Source organism: Hyperolius riggenbachi, chromosome 9 (genome assembly GCF_040937935.1).
Source record: "Hyperolius riggenbachi isolate aHypRig1 chromosome 9, aHypRig1.pri, whole genome shotgun sequence".
NCBI lineage: Eukaryota > Metazoa > Chordata > Amphibia > Anura > Hyperoliidae > Hyperolius > Hyperolius riggenbachi.
Window position 1 is genome coordinate 177,163,782 of NC_090654.1, and position 21,777 is coordinate 177,185,558.

At 47.8% G+C, this 21,777-nt stretch overlaps 1 protein-coding gene and 1 long non-coding RNA gene across 5 annotated transcripts in view; one reads left to right on the forward strand and one right to left on the reverse strand.

The window, feature by feature from the left end:
• Positions 1–21,777, forward strand: part of FAM107A (family with sequence similarity 107 member A) — a 355,309-nt gene that overhangs the window by 188,246 nt on the left and 145,286 nt on the right. The window lies entirely within an intron of this gene.
• The window catches only part of LOC137532820 (uncharacterized), a 54,120-nt gene that overhangs the window by 16,712 nt on the left and 15,631 nt on the right, over positions 1–21,777 (reverse strand). The window contains exon 2 of the long non-coding RNA XR_011024010.1: positions 6,530–6,698. This is a non-coding gene — a long non-coding RNA (uncharacterized lncRNA). The remainder of the gene's footprint in view (positions 1–6,529; positions 6,699–21,777) is intronic.

The following is a 21,777-nucleotide window of genomic DNA, read 5'->3' on the forward strand; positions in this document are numbered from 1 at the left end:
TATTTTCATCGGCCATAGCCCAGGGAGAACAGGTCTCATTCATGATCAGTGCAGCAGATTTTAGCTAAAGGTGCTGGATCTCCACACTAGCATATCCTCACGCCGCTATGTCAGGCCATGCCCAGTCTATACACACTATGAGCTTGATTCACTAAGACAAATAGCATGCCTTATCAAAGTTAGCACGCCTTATCAAAGTTAACATGCCTTATCAGAGTAGCATGGTGAACTTATATGGGCAGCACGGTGGCGTAGTGGTTAGCGCTCTCGACTTGCAGCGCTGGGTCCCCAGTGCAAATCACAGCCAGGGAACTATCTGCAAGGAGTTAGTATGTTCTAAACGTGTCTGCGTGGGTTTCCTCCGGGCACTCCGGTTTCCTCCCACATCCCAAAAACATACAGATAAGTTAATTGGATCCCCCTTAAATTGGCCCTAGACTATGATACATGCACTACATGATACATACATAGACATATGACTATGGTAGGGACTAGATTGTGAGCTCCTTTGAGGGATGGTTAGTGACAAGACAATATATATATATATACTGTACAGCACTGCGTAAGATGTCGGCGCTATATAAATACTAAATAATAATAATAATGCCTGTTAATTGACAATGACGAGAGCTCCACTCGTCCTGCCCTGAGCCCATGCGGGTTTGTAGCGCTCGCTTTGCTACTCTGATAAGGTGTGTTAACTTTGATAAGGCATGCTATTTGCTAGTGAATCAAGCCCTATACGTGTTGCTGAAATGCGCACAACTATTTGAACAATTAATAAGGCCTAAATGAGGCCTTGGTTAACTGATTTCCTCCCAAACTGGTCTTACACTATGGTTTCAACATGACTATGGTAGGGATTAGATTGAAGTCTTCTTAAGAAGCAGTCAGTGACATGAATTGCTTGATGTAGTCTCTACTGAGCTGCTGAAAATGGCAGTGCTATAAAAATCTATAACTATGAAATGTAATTATGAAAAATTAGTCTGAAATAGGGCTTTAATTACTGTGAATTTTTCCATGCCGCTGGCAGAAAGGAAGCCCTGAGCTCTCTTGAAGTAAAGTTGCACCCACACTTTTTGCTCCTGGCCTGATTTGTATTTATGACAAGACCATTAAACCTGTGCCCACTGCTGACAAAGCTGAAGCTATGCACTAGAAATAAAAGATAACATATATGAGAGATAAATCTCCGTATTTCCTGAAACCAAGCTCATTTCTACATTTCCACAGGAAGAAAACATGCAATTTCCTCCTCCTAATACTTGTTTGAAGTATATCTACAATAATTGAAAAAAAAACCATATTTGAATTGTGGCAGGGTGAGGTAATTAGTCATAAGCTCCGATAAAGGACTATCCAGTGAATATGTTAACATTATACTATGCAGGTATTAATATAAAGTATAACAGCAACAAGATAGAATCTGTGATGTATTTAGTGTCACAAAATGCTCAGAAAAGCAAAAAATAAAATAAAATGAGCACACGCCATGTACTTTGGGGGTCCTGCCTTAAATTGTGGCTATGGTGGCGCCGAGAAGGTGATTTGGGTGCCAGAGGCTAGCTATTATATATTATATATTGTTATAAAAAGCCATTATGTGACAGTTAGTAAATATACTGTAGATAAATGGGGTCCTTAGGATGTGTACATGTAAAAAGGGTGCCTGGAAGAAAGGGCGGCAGATCTAGACGATATACATGATTTTGGTTATAAAAGGGCTCTGGATGTAGCTGATAAACTTGATTTTAATTATAAAAGACTGCCAGATATAGCTGGTAAACGTAATTTTGGTTATAAAAGTGCACCAGATGTAGCTGATAAATGTTATAAAAGGGCCCTGGATGTAACATGCCCCCCTAGTGGCCGGACCTCCCAATGCCTTCCAATCTATTTCAACACACAAACTATTCAACCTTGTGGATGCAATCGATGCGCAGGGGTGGGAGGTATGTACACCCATTACACAGCATTGTGAGACAAAAGGAGAGGATAGCCCTGGCCAAAAGGCCTTACAGTCTTAGGGCCTGATTCTCAAAGCAGTGATAACCCAGTTATCACGCCTAAAAGACTTTAGGCGTGATAACCTTTGCATTAGAGTTATCACCGTTTTGTGCTGCTGATCGTGTGCAAAGTCCCGCGCGCAAAACTTTGCACGCGCAATCGCGCAGTTGCACGAGCAGCACCCATAGGGTTTAATGGGCGCTGCACCCGCACTGCACTGCGCGATTGCTTTCTTGCGAGTTTCTTTTTATCATGCCTAAACTGAGTTTAGGCGTGATAAAGGGCTTTTCACCAGCGTGCAAACACTTTGCACTGCTTTGTGAATCGAGCCCTAAATGTTTAAGGTATAGGACAGTAGGTAAAGAGAAGCTATGTATGGAGTGGTAGAAATAGTGGTCAGTGGGCAGAGGTAATGATGGTCTGTAACAGGGCTAAAAGGTTGGTGGAGAGGCCACAGAGCCGAGAGTTGCAATAGTCTCGTCGTGAAATAATCAAGGCATGCACCAAAAGTATTTCAGGTACAGGGCTGCCACCACCTCTGTGAAGGACAAAGGGCCTATTCTGACTATTATAATCTTGCAAATAACAATTGTTAAAACACTCTTTCTGGCTCCAAACAAAACAATACTTCAGGGTAGCAAATCTTCAGAAAGGCTAGGATTCTTTCTGCGGTGCGGAAAGCAAGTATGCAGGCCCACCATCAGGAGGGTACAACTGTGACTTCCGTCACGGACCCGGGGCGGGCCCAGGGCCCGCAGCCTTGGGCCCCAGGAGGCATTAACCTCCTGTCCTCTATACGCCCCCCTCCCCCAGCGGCCGCCGCTGTTAATACCTTAGCAGCGGCCACTCTCCCCTCTCCGGCGTGTGTACTTAATCCAGCAGCATCTCCCGGCTGCTGTGTGTGATGCGGCAGGAAGCAGGGCTTGGTTCCCATAGTAACGGCGATACACTACAGGAAGCCGCTGACCTGCTTCCTGCCGCATCACACACAGCAGCCGGGAGATGCTGCTGGAATAAGTACACGAGCCGGAGAGGGGAGAGCGGCCGCTGTTAAGGTAACAACATCGGCGGGGACGAGCGGGGGGCACCACCTACCCATACTGGGGCACTATACTGGCTATACTGGGGCACTATACTAGCTATACTGGGGCACTATACTGACGCGCTATACTGGCTATACTGGGGCACTATACTAGCTATACTGGGGCACTATACTGGGGCACTGTACTGTCTATACTGGGGCACTGTACTGGCTATACTGGGGTACTATACTGGCTATACTGGGGCACTATACTGGGGCACTATACTAGCTATACTGGTGCACTATACTGGCTATACTGGGGCACTATACTGGCTATACTGGGGCACTATACTGGGGCACTATACTAGCTATACTGGGCACTATACTAGCTATATTGGGCACTATACTAGCTATACTGGGGCACTATACTAGCTATACTGGGGCACTATACTGGCTATACTGGGGCACTGTACTGGCTATACTGGGGCACTATACTGGGGCACTGTACTGGCTATACTGGGGCACTGTACTGGCTATACTGGGGCACTATACTGGCTATACTGGGGCACTGTACTGTCTATACTGGGCTGGCTAGAGGGCGTGCACAGCAGTCTGTAGGGGGGCCCAGGCTTGATGTTGTGTGAGGGGCCCCAAAATTTCTGATGGCGGCCCTGCAGGTGTGTAGCGAGAAAATGACCTTAAGTCATTTATTGTAAATGGAATATCAAAGTATATTAAAAGTAACAATTATAGAGAGAGAGTAGCCCAGATAAAATAAAAGGTAACAATAAAGAAATTAATACTTAGAGCTTTTGGAAGAAAGATGTGCTTTTGTGAGGAAGTCTAAGAAAATTCCTTTGTTTCAGAATGTCAGCCAAAATGGCAGCTAGCCTGGGTTAGTGCTAGCTGCTTGCAATCTTTATATGATGTTCAAATGGAGAACTTTTTGCTGAAAATGCTATGTTTCTCTTATATACAAATCTGCTCTGAGGGCGGATCTCAGAGCCAGCCCCTGGGCTGGGGTTTGGGCGAAGTTCAAAATATGTAACACCTCTATAGCTCAAACCATGTTCATCGCACACAAATAATAATAACAAATCCACAAACCCCAAAGAATATAGATCACATTGATAGCAGGCATGAATATTGTATGATATTCTGTTACTGAAAAGTTTAATAATGGGGCGGTGGCTTACTGCAGCCCCGTGCAAGAGGAATGAAACTGACCGTCACGTTACTAGCGATCAGACGATTTTCATACCTATCAGAAATACGGCATCTCTTAAAAAGACAAAAATCATACAATACAGTTATTCTAAATATGCCTACAGTGGTGCCTCTCTGGCTGCTGTCCTACTGTGCTTCCTACCAAACGGTCCCTTTTAGGTTGCAGTTCACACTTCCCTGTGATTTCGGTTATAAAAAGGCGCAGGATGTAGCTGATCTACATGATTTCAGGATGTAGCCGATGAATGTGATTTCATTTATAAAAGGCAGCTGGATGTAGCCAATAAACATGATTTTGTTTATATAAGGGTGCCTGGTTATAGCCAATGAGTGTGTTTTTGTTTACAAAAGGCACCAGATGTAGCCACTATTACAATATAACCCTGGTGATGCCTATAGGGTTTTTTTCTGTGGTAATTATTGTAAGGGCCAAGAATACCTAGGTGAGAAGTAGGAAGAGACCGGGAGCCCAATGGTGCAGTATTGTTAGGTATAGGGAGGATAAACTCATAAATATATACTCACAAAGGTGGGTTGCAGTTCCTGCAACCACCGTATAGGCCTGCAGGGAATTAACCGTCCCTGCCTGGTACTCCAGGTCCTGCTGGATACTGTATGGTTGCTCTCCTGTAGTACGATAGACTTTCCAGAAAAACTGCAAAGCTATTACCTGCAAAGGAGGTCTGACTGGTAGTGGGTAGGATGGAGGCGCCCAATGTGCGTTCTACTTTAGTATTTTTAAATACAAATAAAAATTATATAATAAAAAGAGAGGTAATTGCTTACCTCTCCAGAAGATACAGACACCAGTTCAATCGGAAAAAAGTTTTTATACAAAAAGCAAAGCGTTTCACGGATCATGGCACGCTTCCTCAGGGCAATACAAAATTCCTTGATAGCACAGGGGATAGAGTGTAGGCACCTCTCATTGCTTTTTGAATAAAAATGTTTTTTTCCGGTTGAACTGGTGTCTGTATCTTCTGGAGAGGTAAGCAATTACCTCTCTTTTTATTATATAATTTTTATTTGTATTTAAAAATACTAAAATAGAACGCACATTGGGTGCCTCCATCCTACCCACTACTAGTGATGCCTAACTCTTAACCCATCCCCCACCCTGATGCCTAACCTTAACCCCCCATGGTGGTGCCTGACCTTAACTCGCTCATGGTGGTGCCTAACCTTAACTAACCTCCGCACTTAACCTTAGCCCCCCTGTGGTGGTGCTTAACCTTAACCCCCCGGTGCCCCACCTTAACACCCCCCCCCATGGTGCTGTCTAACCTTAACCACGGTATTCAGTGAGATTGTTGTAGCCTCGGTTTTTGAAGGATATAACTGGTATCTAGAGTAATCGTTGTAGCTGCATTTTATGTCAAAGATATAAATGGTATTCTGTGAGGTTGTTGTAGCCGCAATTTTTGAAAGATATAACTGGCATTCTCTGTGTTCTTTGTAGCCGCATTTAATAACAAAGATATAAACAGCATTCACAATGATGTGTAGGTACAATATTGAAAAGATATAACAGCTAAATATATAAACGGTATTTGGCTTGATCAAAATTACTAATATTTTGTGTGGATTGTAGTGGAAATCAAAAACAAACAAATAATGAGCCCAAAATGTAGTTGTAAAAATATATATTAAGGGCATATAGTGTAAGCCTATTTGAATCAGGTCCTTTATTGTAACCGCAAACATTTCTATGATATAGCCTATATAGGAAAATGGGCGCCCTTTTTACTGCTTATAGCCGCTAATCGTGGCAAATAACATAGAAGTCTATGGCGGCGCCCTTTTTACACAGATGGATCTGGCTCCCTTTTCAACTGATACTCCTTGGCATGCTTTACCAGTTCCACATAATTTTAAGCCAATAGCCTACCAGGGGAATACATGTAAGGCTGTACAGATCTGAGAACCACACACACTTGAATCAATGCCAGAAATACGTCAACTTTTCATACACCGTCCTCCACAAATAAATAAATAAAAGTAATTATTAAAATTTCCATCTGCGTAATTTTAAAGTCCTCTGTGCAGCAAAGTAAGTACAGTAGACAGCAAACTGGTAAACTGCAGGCTGTGAATTTGCTAATGCTCAACATTTCTTCGATACAGCACAAAGCTGTCAATCAACTGAAAAACTTCTCGCCCACCATCCCTGCTATATATATATGTATTAAGAGGCTTCCCAATGGCATGTAATTATTCTGGTTGCCATGACAATGGACCTATACTGAGCAGCATTATGAGAACACGTTGTACCTTGGCATGTTGAAGCCGCTGACAGTGGAAAGAAAAGCTTTTTTTCACAAACACAGCTACAGATCCGACCTGCGCTTTTGTTGATTCAATGTCACTCTCAGCACTGGATGAAGCCACCTGGTACAGATGTGTCACAGAGTGTGTTCTGTCCCCTCACTGCTCAACAAACCTTAAAATAAAGGAAACATAGGTGAAATCACAGCATGTTGGTGAAGTGAATAGCGCTCTTGTATTGCAAGCACAGTCTGATCCAGGAAGAGACTATCCGCATTGAGCCTGTTTGTTCTGCTGGCGATTGCATGGGTTTCCTCCCACCTCTCCAAAACTTGCTGATACGTTTATTGCAAACAAAATGGCCTCAGACTATGTTAGTGACAAAAGACTGATAATGGTAGAAATTAGATTGTGAAACACCATCGCAGCCAAGGTGGCAGCTATGGAGCCCGTAGCCAAGGAGACCCCAGTGGTTTTGTTGGTCGGTGATAAGGGGCAGTGGCGGACATACGGCCGTGCAGGCCGTGCGACAGCACGAGGGCCCCTTAAAGTTGCTTTTCTTTAGGGGCCCACACATAGTGTATCTATCACAATTTTTTTTCTTACTTTTTTTTTGTAAACTTTTTTTTTTGGGGGGGGGGGGGCCCTGTACCCCAAACTAGCCAAACCAGAACACCCCCGTCACCCATACCCCCCCGCTGATTTGTGCGCACCAAAATCACCCTCCCCCGCTCAATGCTGCATGTGGTATTGCCCAGAGGAGAGCGGAGCGGAGATCCTGACTGTGCCTGCCACGCCCCCTTGTTTGAGCGCGAAAGAGCGCTAAAGAGGGGAGGAGGAGTCACTCATCTCGGAGACAGCCAGCCCAGAGGACAGGAGGAGACGCCAAGCCAAACTGCAGGTCACCGTCACGCGCCAGCCGCCAGACCAAGCCAGGGGGGAATCGGTGGAGCCGTGGAGGAGAGAGGCGAGTGGGGTAGACTGTGGCAGCCGCAGCAGGACCGATTCGGCCAGCGGCAGACCCACTTTGAGCCACAGGAGAGGGAGAGAGAGGGCGACGACCCACCCGGCTACCTACACACCCACCCGGCTACCTACCCGGCTACCTAACCACCCCCCGGCTACCTACCCACCCGGCTACCTATCTGGCTACCTAACCACCCACCCAGCTACCCACCCACCCGGGTACCTAACCACCCACCCGGCTACCTACCCACCCGGCTACCTACCCACCCGGCTACCTAACCACCAACCCGGCTACCTACCTGGCTACCTAACCACCCACCTGGCTACCTACCCACCCGGCTACCTAACCACCCACCCGGCTACCTACCCAGCTACCTAACCACCCACCCGGCTACCTATCTGGCTACCTAACCACCCACCCGGCTACCCACCCACCCGGCTACCTAACCACCCACCCGGCTACCTACCCACCCACCCGGCTACCTACCAACCCACCAGGCTACCTACCTAAAGACCTACCCACCCGGCTACCTACCCACCCACCCGGCTACCTACCCACCAGGCTACCTACCCACCCACCCTGCTACCTACCTAACCACCCACCCGGCTACCTACCTACCGGGCTAGTTACCAACCCACCCACCAGGCTACCTAACCACCCGGCTACCTAACCACCCACCCGGCTACCTACCCGGCTACCTAACCACCCACCTGGCTACCTACCCACCCAGCTACCTACCCAGCTACACAACCACCCACCTGGCTACCTACCCGGCTACCTAACCACCCACCCGGCTACCAACCCACCCGGCTACCTACCAACCCACCAGGCTACCTACCTAAAGACCTACCCACCCGGCTACCTACCCACCCACCCGGCTACCTACCTAGCGGGCTAGTTACCAACCCACCCACCAGGCTACCTAACCACCCGGCTACCTACCCACCCACCTACCCACCCACCAGGCTACCTACCCACCCGGCTACCCAGCCACCCACCAGGCTACCTACCCACCTGGCTAAGGGCTACCTACCTACCCACCCACCAAACTGCCTACCTACCAACCAGGCTACCTACCTACCCACCAGGCTACCTACTTACCCACTCACCCACCAGGCTACCTATCCACCCAACCACCCATGGGAGCTGCGCGCCGGATTGAGGCTGGGACAGGAGGTCTGCTGCTGCAGGTGAGTAAATTTTTTTTTTATTCTTTATATTAGCAGGTGTATGTTCTGGGCAGGTCTGCCACATGATTGCGTGTATGTTCTGGGCAAGTCTGCCACGATTGCATGTATGTTCTGGGCAAATTTGCTACATGATTGCATGTGTTTTCTGGGCAAATCTGCTGACATTATTGCACGTATTTTCTGGGCATATCTGCCGACATGATTGAATGTATTTTCTGGGCATATCTGCCGACATGATTGCACGTATTTTCTGGGCATATCTGCCGACATGATTGCACGTATTTTCTGGGCATATCTGCCGACATGATTGCACGTATTTTCTGGGCATATCTGCCGACATGATTGCACGTATTTTCTGGGCATATCTGCCGACATGATTGAATGTATTTTCTGGGCAAATCTGCCAACATGATTGAATGTATTTTCTGGGCAAATCTGCCGACATGATTGAATGTATTTTCTGGGCAAATCTGCAGACATGATTGAATGTATTTTCTTGAGAAAACCTGCACAATTATGTGAATTTTCTGGGGAAAGGGTCACCAAAACTTGGGCCCACTGTCTTTGCATTGCACTTTTCAAGGGAACCTGAGGTGAGAATAATATTGAGGCTGCCATATTTCTCTCCTTTTAAGCAATACCAGTTGCCTGGCTGCCGTGCTGGTCCTCTGCCTCTTATTCTTTCAACCATAGACCCTGAACAAGCATGCAGCAGGTCAGGGGTTTCTGACAATATTGTCAGAATTGAGAAGATTAAGCTGCATGCTTGTTGCTGGTGTAATTCAGTTTATTACTGCAGCCAAATAGATCAGCAGGGCCGCCAGGCAACTAGTATTGTTTAAAAGGAAATAAATATGGCAGCCTCCATATCACTCTCACCCCGGGATCACTTTAAATTAGTTAGCTCCGCCCTTATCCGGTCATTGCCACGCCCATTTTTTGCCGCGCCGCTACGCGCCGCAGGTTTATCCACACCCATTTTTTTCCGCTTCGCGCGCCGCAGGTTATAACCACGCCCATTGTTTGCCGCGGCGCAGGTCAGGGGGGCCCACAATTACTATTTTGCACAGGGGCCCACTGCTGGCTGTGTCCGCCACTGATAAGGGGGGTCCTCCTTCTGAAGTGCAGAGAAGCAAGCAGAGCACAGGAGACAAGTAACATACCTCTCCTGTCTCCACTGATGATTCACCTTCATCTTAGTTGTCCACTTATCCATGACTACAGGTCTCTCTCTTGGTAAATCGGGTCACCTATACTGGGGGCCCCTCTGGCTACCCATACTAGGGGTACAACTTAATACTGGGAGGTACCTCTAGCTACCTATTCTATACTGGGGGGGGGGGTTCTTTTGGCTACCTATACTGGAGGGCTTCTTGTAGTTACCTACACTGAAGGCACATCTGGCTACCTATACTGCGGAGGGGGGGGGGGGGGTGCTTCTGGATACCTACAGTAAAGGGCACATCCGGCTACTGGCTAACCATATTGTGGGTACCTCTCTAGCAACCTATACATTGGCTACCATCTACATTATACTGAGGGGTACCTCTAACTACCTACACTGGGGGGCAAACTAGGAATACAAGTGGGAGGGAACATCTGGCTTCCTTACACGGGGGGGAAGGGGGCACTTCTGGCTACCAAATGCAATGACTACCTAAAATTATTTCTTGGGGGAGAGGGAGGAATCAAAATTTTGCTATGGAGGCCCCATGACTTCTGGCTATTCCTCAGATTGTGTGCTCCTCTGATGGCCAATTATAGACATGACTATGGACTCTAACAGGGCCACCCTGGGTCATCAAGAATAAAGGCAGACAAAGAATGGGTGTGCCTAAGTTGCACAAAAAAGTGTTTGAGGCCATGATGTTATGTGGGTGGAGCCAACTGTAATGTAATAGTGCAACTCAAAGGCAGTGGACCATGATTATTTCCCAAAACACAGTTAGAAAAAGTAGCCCCAAGGATAATTCGACAGTATTTTTCTGCCCCCCAAAAACCACACACAAAGTATCCCCTCAAAAAACACACACAATAAAGCATTTCTCCATGATGTGGTGGATGTGCAGCTGATAAATTTGCGGAAACTGCATGATGTGACATGTCAGTATGGACCAACATCTATGCAGGGGTGTGGGGTAGAGCCAGCGATAAATCCCTCTCCTAATGCAGCTTTCCATGGAGCCCTATGTAGAGCATTAGCACAGCTAAGTGCTCTCACTCATCACTCCAGCCGGCGTGCCTCTTCCTCTGTGCTTTAGTCATCTTCCAGCGGTGTGTGCGAACTCACATACACCACGCTTCACACGGGTCACTATAGGCAGCGGGAGATGATGGAAGCACAGAGGAAGGAGCTGGAGAGGTGAACAAAACGTGCTCAGCTGCGCTAACAAAAATATATAATAAATAACTCCCAACTGCCAGAATTAATCAGCTTAGTGTAATAACACTCTGATGTGGCCACAAGTGACTCTTATATGCAATGTGATGTGCAACTCACAAGAAAAAGGTGCTGAAAAGGTGTGGTAACAACAAAATGAACGCTTACCGGTAGATGGAAGACAAGTGAGAAGACAGGAACATCTTATGAGCCCCAGGCTGTGCACCACTGCATCCCCCCAAAAGTCCTCATTGCCTAAACTGGGCAAAGCTACAAATAAACACCCCTGCCTTCAAACTTGTAGAAGCCGCTCTCCCCACCAGTGTTGGCACTACAAGCAGCAAACAACAAGGCCGCCCTGCAGTGCCAAAGTGATACACCTGATTGGACAGAGGGCATAAGCTCAGACCAGGCAGACACAGATATACACTTCAGCCTCAGCAGGGGGGCTTGTTTTCCCTGTGCCATGCCCACCAATATGGCAGCACCATGATAACAAGGAAGCCAGTGTTTTTAACGACACTGGCAATTTAATTCGGTGCGCACATCTTGGCATTTTTAGGGGCAAGATTTGGGACACAAGAGCAAAAGTTCCAGGCACAGGCCATGGATCTTTGCCTCTTGTGACGCGCCTGCTCTGTAAAGTGCTGTGACAGATGTCAGCACTGTATGAATTTAGTCATGAATAGCTAACAGCTGTACACTTAAAGGATTAATTAAATCTAAAAATGATGCAGTGTGTGTGTGTGTGTGTGTGTGTGTGTATGTGCGCATAGTCTTACCACACTTCCCGTGGTCCGGCGTCTGCCTCCGTTCGCTCACTATTCTTCCTATTGTCCTGGTCGGAGTGGTCAGCGCTCTTTGCCCTGGACATACTGTGCTGCGCATTTCTAGTATGTCCTCTTGGGCAGCTCGTCACCACACTCGCCGGGGACCCAGTGTACTATGAGCGCACACGCCTGCACAATGACGTACCTGGCATGCACAAGCCACCCCAAAAGGACATACTGGGAATGCACAGCGTAGTATGTCTGGGGCAAAGGGGTGCTAACGACTCCGACCAGGACAAGGACAACCGGAAGCATAGTGGGCAAACGGAGGCAGACACTGGGCCATGGGAGGTGGTAAGCCTATGTGCACCTCCCCACACACATACAGGGTACAATTTTTAGATTTTAATTAGGGTTAAGGTATCCCTTAAATGCCTGTCAGCTGATCCTGTTTATTTGCTGGGCTCTTGGTGCCAGCTGTAAGCATCCAGCACTGGTGGTCATATCATGCATGCACGTCTGAGTGGTCCTCGGCCACTCACTGGGACTGGCCTGCTAATCAGGGCTGCACTACTATGCTGGCACGAGCAAGGCTGTGCTACAGCCATGTCCGTGCTTGAGGAGGATCAGGGCCCCGATCAGATTTCCAACAATCTTTCATCAGTAATCGTTGGAGTGTCCACGTTCAGTGACGGGGTACTAGAGGACACAGAGGGAAGCCTCATTAGAATCTAGAGGCTTCCTTATCCTTAGCTAAGTATTTGATTTTGGACCTGAGCTTTGGCTTGAGTACGCTTCAAAAACAATTTGAGTGTGGCAGTATAATGATATTGAGGTGTTCATACACCTTGTCTGTAGATGGCACTGTGATGATGCATGACTGCATGAGATTGGTGTTGATAGGTTAGTAACAAACAATTATTGGACAGAAACAAAAACAAACTGCATGCAGTGGCCTGACACGTTCCTCAAGGATCACCCTTGTTTCATGAGAGGCAATTTGGCAAATATTGCAACAAGGGTGATCCTTGGGATATGTATCAGGTCACTGCATACATTTTATTTTTTTTCTGTCCAATACATTTTTGTTACTTACTTATTGGCACAAATAGCCTGTGATTTACTAATACCTCCATCCGGCTGAGAACTCATCCGTAGAGTGTCAATGGCTTCCATATTGGATCCACTGGCCAAAAAGAGTAAATCTCTAACCAACAAATAGAGAAGGTGCCTGAAATCAGGTGATCTGTGATCACAGTGAGAGACTAGCTGCTGCCTTCTGTAAACCCCTAACAGGGAGGAGAGGGTGCAGCATATGAGGGGACACTATGTGAGGGGAGATTACATGGGGGAAAGGAGACCGTATGGGGAAGTATTATATGGGGAGCTTTGTTTTATAGGAGATACACTATTTCAGAGCTGCAGTATGGGGGGTACACAAAGGGGGAGTATTACATCAGGAAACACAGTTTGGGAAGAACACTAGGGGAACAATATTGAGGAGCATTATATGGGTAACACTATAATTGAGGCACTATGAGGGTTGAGCACTAGATCAGATGGAAAACACTGTTTATACACTGTAGCGGTTTTAACACTGGAGCAGTTTTAATGGAGAACATTTCAACAAGAAGCTCTGTAACTAAGAGCACTATAATAGGAAAACTGTAATGATGGGGCACTATAATACAGGGGCATTATAACTGAGGCATTGCAATAGGAGGATCATAAGGGCTTCACATGTTATAAACTATTTTCATTTATAAAATATTTCTGTTTTGAGTTTTATTGTGTGTCTTAAGATGTGGAAACTGTATTAGCTGCACTGATGCATTGATTAATTTAACATCTAGTATGTATTTTGGATAAACAATGTTATATCAGTAAGTTACGATTGATTGAAAATCCAGGATTATATGCATTAGCTAAATCTTTGACTGACTAAAACTTCGAATATGGGCGGGCAGAAAGTAGAAGTTATCCTCCCTAGGAATGCCCCCAATGACGCCCACTTATCATGCCGTAATTTATTAGCCTATAAAAAAAAATCACAGCATAACTTGTCTACTCTGGGTTCCCGTTCACTGTTTTTTCCGCCCTGTCAGCTCTCTGAGGGTTAGCACCATAGCAGAGAAAATGCCGGCATATACGAGAGGAGACGGCAGTGGAACGGGAGAGCTGACAGGGTGGAAAAGACAGCAAACGGAGCCCGGAATAGGTGAGTTATGCTGTGGGTGTTGTTTTTTTTAACAGGTCATAAAAATACAGTACAGGAGTACTTTAATGGGGAAATGATGTACAAATGCATTTAATTCTATTGCACTTAACCACTTAATCCCAAGTGGACAAATATATCCGTCCAGCAGGAGTATTTTAGCAGCAATCTGGATGGATATATTCATCCAAGAGTGTTGCTGCGGATGCATGCACATATGCGAACGCACGCGTCTCCTTCCTGACCGCTATTACAAGATATTGATTAGAGAAGGGGAAAGGGTGTTCCCCTGAGCCACCCGAAGCTTCTGTGAATGAATCAACATGCCTCGAATCATGAGGCATGTTGATTCATAAAACTGAAAATAACAAGTTGTAAAAAAGAAAAAGATAGAGCACTTTATGGTAACTACCAGGATAGTGCTTAACGCCACCTAGTGGCCAAAAAGGAAAGTTAAAAAAAGCATTAAAATAAATATTATATGTTTAACAAAAACCTCATTAACCTCCGCCCTCCCCCATAGCTGCAAAAAATAGAAAAAAAAAGTTTAAAAAAAAAAGTGACAGCGAAATTCAGCCACCAGCAATGGCTGGAAGCCGAATTATATCTTGCCCTACTGTCCACGGTGACCTGGAGGGGAAGTAGTAATTAATGCCACCGGGACTTTTGCAGGAGCAAGGTGAGACGTTTTTCGGCTTTACCCCGTGCCCAAATTTCCCAGTGGCTTAATTATGCGCACCCCCTGACCTGGAATAAACATGCAGTCAGTGAAGTCGGACAGAAAGAAAGCATGATCTACAAATGTATTCTTGATCACAGTCAAAAGTTTTAGAAGCAGATAATAAGCATAGCAGCCAACAGACTGGATACTAATTATGAGAAATGAGCAATAGCAGCTTCCATAACCTTCTCACTCCAGCTTTGCTTTAGGAAGACCTTGTGTTCTTCTTTAGTTTGCAGAGTGGGTGGAACCAAGTATACATTTGCTTCCAATACAAACGGGCACATTCTTCCGAAACAAAGTGTGCCTGTACACTGCACTGTTTCCTTGTAACCCAGTATTTGGTATTTTCCTTTCCTTGTGATATGATACATCAGCCAGAGCCGGGTTGGCATAGTATGAGTGTGATTACAGGCTCCAGGCTTCACAATGGATTTCTCTGTTTAGGACACACCTTGTTATTTGCACTGAGCTCATGCCAACCTACTATGTAAAACCTTTCATTTACAAAGTTGCCAGGTATGGATTTAGGTAAAAGCAATTAAGTTCTGATGTAGTGACACAGTTTACAGGAAGAAAAATGGCTTGGGAACTATTGTGTTTACTGTGATTCTTGTGTATGTGTTATGGCCAGAAATCTGGTCACTTCAGGATCTGGCTGGCCGATGTGAGAAATGGCAAGCTGATGTTGCCAATGTGCAAACAATTGAGGGAAATTCAAAACTTGTGCTGCAAGAACTGTGCCAAATGTGCTATGCATCTCCCTTATTGAATTACATAATGCGTTAGAGCGATCTGAGCACCTCATATACAAAATATTTAAAACGAGCCTCCCCTAAAGGAGGTTCATAAACGATATGTGCTATTTGAAGGGGCAGTGTTAAAATCACTTACCTTTTGTTCTCTGGTTGAACTCGATGGACGTATGTCTTTTTTCAACCAAAATAACTATGTAACTATGTAACTATGGGGACGGCTCTGTCGCCCCAATCTCCACAAGGCATCCATCTTGCACCTGTCAATGTTGCAAAGCGGTGGTTGAAAGTCTGAGAGTCTAGCGTGTCCTCGGCCGCTATTGCCTGCTTGGAGATGTTGTGTTCCCGGTCACTGGTACATACTGGGAGATGTAATGTTCCGGCCGGAAGATGTAATGACTACATCTCCAGCATGCACTAGCACACATCATTTATGAACCTTCCTTCAAAGTACACCTGCAAGAATAAAAACTTCCCCTTGGGGTATTCACCTCGGCAGGGGTAAGGCTGTGGATCCTTAAGAGGCACCTTTCACTGCTGGGACTCCAAGACAAATAGTAAAAGTAAACAATCCGATGTGCGCAGTCATGGATCTTCCCTCAGGCTCTGGTGGAAATAGCTGCGTGTGATCTGGTCCGTTGTACTGTGCATGCGCATGTCGTCTGCGCCTGCATAGTAGAGTGGACCCGATAGAGCTTGGCTATTTCTGCTGGAGCCCATCCAAAAGCCACTACTACGCCTGCGCTCACACCCACAAGGGCTTGTTGCCAGATTTCCAGGGAGTCTCAGCACTGGAAAGGATGGACAGAGGGGTCAGGGAAGCCCGTTTAGGATCCAGAGGCTTCCCACTCCTGAGGTAAGTACCCCCTAGGGGCACTTTTTTCCTTACAGGCAAGGGCGTTGCTAGCCCTTAAAGATGAGTGGCACGTGCCCCTGATCTATTCTGGGGTGCCCCAGGAGTCCCCCAGGTAGAGTAGAGGCAACACAGCAGCCAGCATGGCACCACACAGTACCTAGCATGGCACCACAGCACCCAGCATGCCCCATACCACCCATTGCTGTGTGCTGTGGTGCCATTCTGGGTGCTATGGTGCATCTATGTGGGTATATTGGGTGTTGTGATTTCATGCTAGGTGCTGTGATGCCTTTATGGGGGCAAGCAGGGAGCTGTTGTTATTCTTTGGGGGCATGCTGGGAGTTGTGATGCCTCAATGGGAGGTACGTGGGAGCATGGGAGGGCATCCACTAGACTGTCAGGAAATGCTATGGGGGGACTGGCAGCAGGCCAGCCCACCCAGCAGAAAGCCAGACCAGCCAGCACAGAAGCCAGGTAACTCTGCCTAGTTATGTTTAACCTCAATGGAGTTCTGATTCCGTGCTGGGAGGGTTTTTTTTACCTAATTTTTTTCCCATGTAGCTAGCCTATCGCTAGCTACATGCTTCCCCCCTCCCTGCTCCATCCCTCCCACCCTTCCGATCGCCGCCGGCATGAAGACCCGTCCGGAAATCCCGTTTTGAACGGGATTTCCTTTAGGGCTTCCCCCGTCGCCATGGCGACAATCGGACTGACGTCATCGACGTTGTGACGTCAGACGGAGTCCCGATCCACCCCTCAGCGCTGCCTGCCACTAATTAGCCAGTGTCACGGACGGTTGCGGGGCCGCAGGCGCGTCCTGTAACCGCCCGTGAAGAAAAAGCGATCGCACTCGATTCTCTGCATCGATTGCGCTTCAAATCGATAGAATCTGGATTTATTGTGTAGGAGGTCTGCAGTCCTTTCTCAGCAGAGAAATAGCATCACCTTAACTGCAGGATGGCTCTTTTGATATGCTAACGAGCAGGGGCAAACCCTTGAGTTCAGAAAGCTTGTCCCAGCTGATTTCACATCCAGATGCTAATTACAGGAACCATAAGGTTCCTTTCATAGAGGGAGATCCCAAGAAGCAGACACAGCTGGACTCCAGTCAGGCTGACTCCAGCCTTAGCAGGAAGAAATGAATGTACTATATAATCTTTTGCCCATTTACAGAATACAATAAATAGGGTGGTTATGAGAGCGGTATCATTGGATCCGTAGGGTCATGCTGGATCTCTTGATACCAGTCGAGAGGGGCCCGGGGCCCCTACAACCCAGGTATGAATCTACCCAGGACCCTGATCTGCTGCACTAGCCATGTCGGATATCATATTAATCTGTATTTTCCTCCAAGTATGAAGCGGTTACCCCCCTAAATGTAACGTGTATGGTTCAGGAGTTACAGCAATTCATAAGTTTAGCTCTAAAATCTCTCAGAGGGAATGAACTGTCATTTGCTGGTAGCTCAGAGGGGGCCGGCATTGCCACACCCCCAAACCAGCTTCATCAAAAGCACAGAGCCAGCAGGCGGGCTTGAGTCCTCCACCCTGAAAACATCTTGAACTCATCGGTGCCAGCTTGAGGATATGCTGGCATCCACCTGGTCTGAACTCTGAACTTTGATTGAAACCCAGAACTCTGATTTTTCCCACAAAAAGGACATCTTTCCAGGAACTAAGTATTTTTCTCCCTTCTTTTATTTTTTATACTGGCTATTACTGTTTTAATAATTGTTGATTTTAATAATTGTCTGTATATATTAATTATTTATATTGCTGTGAATAAAAGACTTCCTCCAAGTCATTCACTGTTCCGCTACCCTGCTTATCAGCACACACAGAACTGATCCCGGGTCTCTGAAGATACGCTACTGTTTGTTTGTTGTTGGCTAGACAGAATACCGTGTGTTTAACCGTTTTATTCGCAGGACTAGTCAGTCAGTAAATCGGGTCCACTGGCCCATACCAGTGGTGGTGGCAGATACCGTGGAATCGTGTGTCCGTTGTAATTACCCGTGTCTCACAGGCTCCCTTCTGAGTTGTCTGCGGCTAATTCTTAACGGTTCCTGCGCATTGACTGCGACCAGAGTTCGCACGATCCGTGCGCTGGCACCGTGTAGAAGGCTAAGTGCGGTCAGCCACTAGGGCTCCTGTGACAGTGTTAGGCAGCGGTTGGGACCTGTGTTGTGCTGAAAGTATCTAAGATAGCGCTAGCGCTATCAAGAAACAAACTAATTCGTTGGTGTAGCTGGAAGGCAATATATTTTTTATATATACAGAGAGACTGTGTAGCCAGTACCCCTCCCCAAAAGTTTTATTTTATTTGGCGTGGAAATGTCCGGGAACTACAAGAAAATGTGCCTGGCGGAGAGAGGCATTGATGTCGGCCGCAAGAAACAAGGGGACCTGGTAACGGAATTGTTTCAATGGGATACCCAGCAACTGCGGGAGCCGGGAGTGTCCGCTGAAGTGGATACCAGCCCATCTGACAATCGAGGGGAACCAGAGACTGAGACTCCTGACCGTACAGAGGTTGTGCATCCTGAGGGCCCTGCATCAACAGTTACTCAGGAGAATGTCAGTGTGGACCCCAATCCCAGAGTTTCTGAAGGTACTCGCCTGGAACCGGCCAGTACTGGACTGTCCGTTTGTACTGACCCGGTAATGCAGCAGGCATTATGAAAGCTGATGGAGACTGACCTGGACAAGTACCTGCAGTACATGCAAGTGCAGTTGGATCGCCAATCTGCAGAGGCGCGGGAGAGACGACAGCATGAGCTCAACATGGCAAAGGTTCAACAGGCCAGCCGGAGTTCACCGCCCAGCCTCCCTGCTGAAGGAGCTGCACCACCCGTAAGTGCAAAATTTAAATTTGCTAATATTGAGAAAGACACAGACATTGACTTGTTTTTGTGGTCTTTTGAAAAAGCGTGCCGTCAGTATCGTCTGTCCCAAGACCAGTGGGCCAGACATCTGACGCCTTTGCTGCGCTACAAAGCGCTTGATGCCTTCGCAGAATTGCCTGCGGAGAAGGATAATGATTATGCTGCTATAAAAGACGCTATCATTACTAAGTACCAGCTGACGCCAGAAGCCTATCGGAAAAAGTTCAGGGCCTGGCAGAAAAAGTCTTCTGATTCGTACCGAGATGTGGTCAGCAGCTTGCTCACCACACTCCGCCAGTGGACTCTAGGCCTCACCAAAGGGTCTTATGATGTCCTGGAGGACTTGATAGTCCTGGAACAATTTCTGAACATTTGCCCTGCTGATGTACGACAGTTTGTGTTAGAACGCAGGCCGGCTTCAGCCACTGTCGCTGCAGACCTTGCTGAGACTTTTGCAACTACCCGGGTGGCTGATACCCGCAGAACTGTCCCATCCAGCTGGAGAGGAGGTCAGCCCAATACCTCGGCAGACTCTCCTGCCCCTGTGAGCCGTCAGCCACAGAGGCCACCCAGCGCAGCTGCTGCACCCAGGCCTGCAGCCCCGGGAGAGGTCACCTGTTACTACTGCCGCCAGCCCGGACACATGAAATTCGACTGTCCGGAGCGGAGACAGACCCCACCAGCACCTGGATCATCTGCATCACCTGTACCTCACCCACAGCAGAGGCAACCCGCCAGCGAACCACAGCCTGGATCATCAGATTTTGTCCTGTTTGCCCGCGGAAAGGAAATCCGCGACCGAACCGACCAGCAGCAACTTGTTAGAGTGAACGGCAAAGTTGTCACCGGATTTCGAGACACCGGAGCTGACATCACGTTAGTTCACTCACACTTTGTGCCAAAGGAGAGCATCAGCTCCAGCCGATCCCTTGCCCTTACTGGAGTAGAGGGCACCCTTTTTCACATAGCCCACGCGAGAGTGAAGCTGGATTGGGGAGGAGGGGTCCACGAAAGGGTTGTTGGGGTTATGAAGGATCTCCCAGTCCCTGTGTTGCTGGGGACTGATTTGGGCAAGCTTGTGTCCTACTATGAACCTGCCCCGACCGCCTTGTCGCTCACGGAAGGAGACGGACTCTCCACCCATCACCAGGTACTTTATACACTTGGGGGAGCACCAGGGGGAGGTGGGTTGAATGTGCCCAGTTCAAGGGTACCAGGTTGAATAGTGCCTGCTTCAAAGGCACCTGAGTTTACTGTACAACCTGTCTGTAATGAAAAAATGTCTATACCTGTCAATGTCATTACTGCATGCAATGATGATTTGAGTAATGTCCGTCTGTGCCATTCTGACAGTGCACCTGTGCTAGCAGTACCGCGCAGCTGCACTGCTCAGAACCCGAGCTCAGAACAGGTGGAGGGGGTTCCGGCCTCCTCCCCCTCCTCTGACCGCAGGGATGAGACCTTTCAGCCGCTGGCCTCGTGTGACATGAGCCAGTTGGCTGAAACTGACAGCGCCGTATTCTCAGCCGCACTACAAAGTGACCCAAGCCTGGAGGTGCTCAGGCAGCAAGCCGCTGAGCCCCTCGCAGACGGGGCCGCTTTCAAGGTGTACTGGGAAGGTGGAAGACTGTACAGTGAGTCTGTACAGCCCCCTACAGGTAGATCCCACGCGAATACCAAATGGCTTGTGGTCCCGAGTGCGTTCAGGGGACATGTGCTGAAATCCGCACATGGTAATCCTCTGACAGGGCACTCAGGGGTCCGCAAGACACTTGCCGGTATTCGGAAACAGTTTTATTGGCCCCGGATGAACAGGGATGTAGCAAACTACTGTGGAGCATGTGCCGTCTGTCAGGAGCTGGGAAGGTCCAGGGATTCCCGCGGGGTTCCCTTAGGTCCACAGCCACTTAGCAGGGGAACCCTGCGTGGGCTGGCTGTTGACCTAACCAACCCACTGCCCGTTGTCAGCAGTCCCGGCAGACACCACGTCCGACTGCAGTGGCGCAAATGCCCTGTCCAGAACGGTCCATGTCGGGTCAACCCTGAGGGTAGCAGACCGTGACCGGTCCAGGGGAACCGAGCCACAGGCTCCAATAGGTTTTCCCGCCGCACCGGCAACCCGAGACCCGTCAGCCAGGTTGGCCGACACGCAGCGGGCAGCCAACCCCAGAACGCCAACGGGGAACTAGATCAGATCTCGCAGGTTAGCGGCAACGACACACATCTTGCTGATGAATGTCTATCTGCCTTCTCCCCAGGGGGTGCTGTCACGGACGGTTGCGGGGCCGCAGGCGCGTCCTGTAACCGCCCGTGAAGAAAAAGCGATCGCACTCGATTCTCTGCATCGATTGCGCTTCAAATCGATAGAATCTGGATTTATTGTGTAGGAGGTCTGCAGTCCTTTCTCAGCAGAGAAATAGCATCACCTTAACTGCAGGATGGCTCTTTTGATATGCTAACGAGCAGGGGCAAACCCTTGAGTTCAGAAAGCTTGTCCCAGCTGATTTCACATCCAG